Genomic DNA, 6113 nt, shown 5'->3' on the forward strand with positions numbered 1-6113 from the left:
TCAGAGTTAGGATTGAGTTGTAGAGAAGCTATTTCCTAAAGTTGCTCTGGTAGGAATCAAGGGTGAGGTTATACTTTTTTTTAGAGTGATTACTAAGACTATAGGTTTTATTTGCTTGTTTTTTAACTCTTCCCCAATTAAATATTATAATGCTTCAATAGATGATTCCTGCCCAATCTGTCAGTTAAGTGCAAGCTGAATTTATATGACTTTTAGAAGTTCCCAGGAAACTGGGTAAGGGCTTGGGCCAAAGGAGATAAAATTCAAATGATCCCTAACATACCCATATGGAACTACTTAATGTATATGAATTCAGAGTCAACTGGCATGAAGATTGCATATGTATTCAATAAGTAACTCAGGAAAAACCTATAGATTCAGAAGAAAGTCTTAGGCATATAATTTTAGAAAGTCAAATCTTTTTTCCTGTGGGAAAGGGGAGAAATGTACCTAATAATTGACTATAAAGCCCCTTATTTAATAGAATTGAGAGCTAAAACATCCTGAGAAAACATAAAACCCAAACTTGAAGTGGATTGAAGTGAGGCAGAGTCACACAAAGTCATCAGCCTCATTCTCTCTTCCTGAAGTATCAAAGTCCAGTGGCAGGACAAAAGTCAGAACAATTGGTGAAGATCCAGGATGCAGAGGATGACCTTGGCATCTTCAACATCTTACCAAGCTCTAAGTGCTCCACAGCACTGCTTCAGCCACTTTCACGGCTCTTGGAACAAATTGTTTTCATTCACCCTTTCTTTTTTTTTCCTTTCTTTTTTTTTTTTACAAGGGGCCAGCAGCATCCATACTTTTATCCAAACTACACAAAAAGGCCAGACAGGGGCTGAATTCAGCCCCTTATATCTTCCTGCACAAACTGAGGGGAGAGATGAGAGGAAAAATATAGAACACTTCATGAATTTGCATGTCATCCTTGCGCGGGGGCAATGCTAATCTTCTCCAATTTTAGTATATGTGTTGCCGAAGGGAGCACTTACCCACCCTTTCTGATGGGGTAAGTCTTCACATGCTTGGGTAGACAACCCCCTAACTCACCAATAGGTTTGAAGCCTGTCTGTTACCCTGGTTTAGCCCATCTGCCAAGATGGTGTGGCCACTGGAAATGCTACAGCTTCTTGGAGCCACTTGTCCAAAGTGAGAAAGGAAAGGGACAGCTAGATAGAGCTCTGGCCTTGGAGTCAGGAAGACCTGAGTTCAAATCCAGCCTCAGACACATAACACTTACTAGCTGTGTGACCCTGGGCAAATCATTTAGCCCAATTGCCTCACTAAAAAGCAAAAAAAAAAAAGTGACAAAGGAAACTCAGCTCAGGATATCAGACTTCAAACTCCCTGCTTTTTCTATATGCTAGGAGGCATGCCATTTAAAAAAAAATGTTTCCTAAAGAAGTATACACAAGGGGGTGAAGGTATATATGTGATATTTGCACTTGGTTCTTATGCTATTTTACTTGAGCTGAAATGAAATGAAAGAGAATGAAAAGTTGTAAAAAAAAAAACTATTCGCTATCCTCAAGCAACCTACAGTGTAAGAGGCAGCTAGGCAACATAGTGGATTGAGTGTTAGACCTGGAGTCAGGAAGACCTGAAGTCAAATCCAGGCTAAAAATGTATTAGTGGTGTGTCTCCAGGCAAATTATTTCACTTCTGTTTTTCCTCATCTGTAAAATGGGGATAATAATAGCACCTAACCTCCTAGGCTTGTTGCAAGGGTAAAATGGGATGATATTTGTAAGACACTATATAAATGCTAGCTACTATTGTTTCTGTCTCCACATTCATTCTTATCAAGAGACTTCTTAATTCTTCTTCATTTTCTGCCATCATCTGCATATCTAAGATCATTAATATTTTTACAGCAACCTTAATTCTGGCTTCTGATTCATCCAGCCTGGCATTTTGCATGATGTATTCTGTGCACAACTTAAATAAACAAGGTGACAATGTATAGCCTTGTCTTTTTCCTTTTCCGACCTTAAGCTAATCAGTTATTCCACATTTGGGACCGTTATACATATCAGGGGACAAGTAAGATGACCTGGTACTCCAGTCTTTTGGAGAATTTGCCACATTTTGTTGTGTTCCACACAGTAGAAGGTTTTAGTGTAGAAGCAGAAGTAAATGCTTTTCTGGGACTCCCTTGATTCCTCCAAAATCGCCATATGTTGGCAATTTGGTCTCTAGTTCCTCTGCCTCTTTGAAAACCAGCTTGCACTTCTGATAATTCTCAGTTCACATGTTGCTGAAGCCTAACCATAACCTGGCCGGCATGTGAAATGAGCACAATTGTTTGGTAATTTGAAAATTCTTCTTGTTACCCTTCTTTAGGATTGGGAGTGAGCAACTAGGTGGTACAGAAGACCAGGCCAAAAGGCAGTTCAAATCCTGAGTTCAAATCCAATCTCAGATACTTATGAACTGTGGGACCCTGGGCAAGTCACTTAATGCTGTTTGCCTTAGGTTTTTTTTTTTTATATGCAAAATAAGCTGAAGAAGGAAATGGCAAACCACTCCAGTTTCTTTGCCAAGAAGATCCCAAATGGAGTCACAAAAAGTCAGACACAACTGAACAAGTGGCCAATTAGCCAATATGTGCAGAAAAGTGAACTTCACGTTTTAGAGATGGTTTTCACCAAATATTCTGGAAATACCGTCTTCTTTCAAGGATCAAGGTCATAGTATCCAAAGTATTGCAAAATTGGTCTTTTTGTGATAAGAACCATGGACACATAGCAGAAACAATGGCACTTGCCAAGACAGTTTTTGAAGCCAAACTTCCAGTTCTACTCCTGAGGCCAGCCAATGCTTTCCATAGTATAAAACAACTGGCAGATGTCCATAACACCCTAACTTTATCCACAGGCATGGTCAACTTTCATGTGGCAGAAATCACACATCGATTGGGGTCAAAAGAGGAGGGGGATGTTTTTAGCTGTGGTATCAATGGTGTGTATGTGGTTTGGTCTGAGGGTATTCTGATTTCAAGAACAATAACTTGCAAAAACCACAGGAGGGTTACCCTAAGCCTCTTGGTTACTTAGGGGTAGCCACATAAGATTGGTTTTGAAGAGCAGGCCCTTGACAACTCAAAGAAAAATCAGGCTTTGTATCCACTGAAATTGACTGTTTCTGCTCAAAACAATAAATAAATGTTTTTTTAAAGTACCTTAAAAGAGGAACTATTTAAAGAAACAATCTCAGACTGGATGTTACCAGGTTGTATTCACAATGCATTTTCTTTCTGGGAATATGACCTACTAGATTACCAAGAACACTCTTAATCCTGGTCATATAAAAAAATTTTGGTCACTGTTTAAGCAAATATTCCCCTAGAATTTTAGAACAAATCTTCAACAAGATGTGTTAGAGATTACAGAGGTAGAAAGCTGTTATAAAGAAAAAAAAAGCTTGTGGCTCAGGACTTCTACTGATGGAAAAATAAGTAACATATATACAAATGTCCATATATGAAGAATGAAATTGTAAACCACTCCAATGTCTTTGCCAGGAAAACCCCAAATGGGGTCATGAAGAGTTGGACACAATTGAAATGACCAAATAACAACATCCATATATACTCTGTTCCCTGAGCATTTGGAAGACATGAAGAGAAGTTCTAAATTGCCATCAATGTTTCCTAAACTTTTCCAATCGTGACTCAGATGGAAATATAGATATTGTATGTAAATGAATCCCAGGGAATATAATCCCTCCAGCATAGTTCTGAATTAGTTGTCAGTTGTTAATAGTTATTGGAAATAGGGAACCTTACTTATCATCTATAATAATGTTGTCAGGAAGGCAATTCATAAGGGAAGACCTAGATTTTTTTTTTGGAGGGGGGGTTTGTTACATTATGGTTTTGGTTTTGTTTGTTTGTTTTTAAGACTGATTGTCCCTATCTCACTCACAAACTATTCACAGACCTGATCTCACTACTAATTGACCTGAGAATTTTGCCCTACCCCATTTCCAATCTGGGTCAGTTTGCCCTTCCTTAGGCAATTTAGTGGCTCCATGATCAAAGGCACTCACCATATTAATGCCTAATTTAATGCAAATACACTATTGGCACGGTTCATTATAGCTCAAAACTCCTGAGTGCAAGCAATCCACCAGCTTTAGCCTCCCTAGGAGTTGGGATTACAGGTATGAACTACCCTCCCAACTGTGGGAATTAGCTTTAAGGAAGGAGTAGCAGTTCTTTCTTAATTGCTTCACTAGCTGGATTACAAGTTTTTTCTAAGAAATCCAGATTATTCAACTGAGGATAGTGGCATGAATATCTTTAGTGAATTCAGTAGGGGGGGGTTCTACTTTTAAGAAGGTCAAAGGAAAAGCAAGTAGGAATGAAAGTGGTAGTAATGGAGAACTGAAAATATGATTTTTTAAAAAAAAAGCAAAATGAGTTCTGTCTGAACGACGTTCACCAGAAAACTAGAGCAAACATATGGAAGAGAAATTCCTCTATTTTCTGGTTCTTCCCAAAACTCCTTCTCCTAAAGATTTTTAATTACAGTGCTTCAATATGCAACCATCTATACCATGACTCTTAGCTATATGACATCCATTGCAATAACCTAGATAAAATATGTAAATTTGACTCTTTTTATTTAGGAAAAAGTGAAAATTTTGTATTCCCAAATTCCAAACCCACGCCGTATGTTTGTATGTATGTATGCATGTGTGTTTATTTACATATGGATTGCATGGTATACAATGCACACACATGTATGACATGTATGTATTGCCCTTATGGTAATTGCATTCCTTTACACACACATACATACATATATATATATATATATATATGTATGTATGTGTGTGTATATATATACATATATATACATACACACACATATATATATATGTATGTGTGTGTATATATATATGTATGTATATATATATATATATACGTATATATATATACATACACACACATATATATTTGTGTCTGTATACACACACATACATATATATATACACATACATGGGACTTATTTTTCTAGGAAATCTGTGTATACAAAATGATTCATAAATCTCCCTGAACCTCAAGAAGAATGTTGTGACCCTTTGTAAAAGGGGCACTTGGAGGTACAAATGTAAATAAAGATGTGAGTTTTGTTTTCCCTGGAACGAAAAGCTAAAGGGAAGCATTTTTAAACACATGTTTTATATTGTTTAGACCTCAATTGCTTAACAATTTGAAACACAAAGGGTCCAACATGTGGCTTATTTCCCCAGTTCATTGCTAAGTTTTCATCGAGTTTGACTTCCAACTTGGTACTTCCTTCAGATGAAACTGACACTTTGCTTTTCACCATGACTGGAAGAGAAGTTTGCTGCTCTGTTATTGCTCTGGCATAGTTAATTAAGCTGTTTCTCAGAATGAAATGAAATGTTGCTACCTTGGAGCAAGATCTGGTTTGTGTCCTGATTTCCCCCCTTTTGCAGTGGGCTAGGTTCCCAGCTCAGTTCCTAACTCAAAATAAAAATGTGTCTTTCCTTTTAACATCACAGATATTAAGATATTGAGTGTCAAGTAAACAATCCTGCAAAGGGGAGAGGGGAAGAGAGGGCAAGGAGAAGGTATTTAAATGTCTGGTTTCTTTCAGATTGGTGTTTGCTTTCAATGAAATCACATAGGAAATGATCATCTTGCTTTTAATCTGATAAAAAAAAATTCTTTGAAAGAAATTTTCTTTTTTAATATGTTGCAAGGAGTTGTCCCCCTCCAAGTACCATGGGGGAGTTGTTGAAGTGAGAGAGAATAGATTCTCTAACCTCTTCTCCTCCCACCTTTCTCCATGGGAGACTTTAATTACTGCCAGAAGGAGGTTGGGGCCAAAAGCTTAGTCATTCTTCTCTCCTCAGAGAGAAGAGGTACTGAGTTAGAATCATATAGATCTTCTCCCTTAAATATTGTGAGTCTAGGGATAGGGTTTTCAGGTTCAAGTAAAATGGACAAGGGAAAGGAAGACCCCAAGCTTAATAACCACAGCTTGACTCCCTCCCCACTAAGTAGTAGTTCTACAATGAATACACATAGCAGGTAGCAATAAACCCATTGATCCAAGTTGATAGCGAAACGGAAA

The 6113-nt window shown here is 37.7% G+C and overlaps 1 pseudogene; it reads right to left on the reverse strand.

The window, feature by feature from the left end:
• Window positions 1–894: 894 nt before the first annotated feature.
• Window positions 895–991, reverse strand: LOC144455558 (U6 spliceosomal RNA; annotated as a pseudogene).
• Window positions 992–6113: the final 5122 nt, after the last annotated feature.

The sequence above is a fragment of the Phascolarctos cinereus genome, unplaced genomic scaffold (genome assembly GCF_003287225.1).
Source record: "Phascolarctos cinereus isolate Bilbo 61053 unplaced genomic scaffold, phaCin_HiC Scaffold_9;HRSCAF=440, whole genome shotgun sequence".
In the NCBI taxonomy this organism is placed as follows: domain Eukaryota; kingdom Metazoa; phylum Chordata; class Mammalia; order Diprotodontia; family Phascolarctidae; genus Phascolarctos; species Phascolarctos cinereus.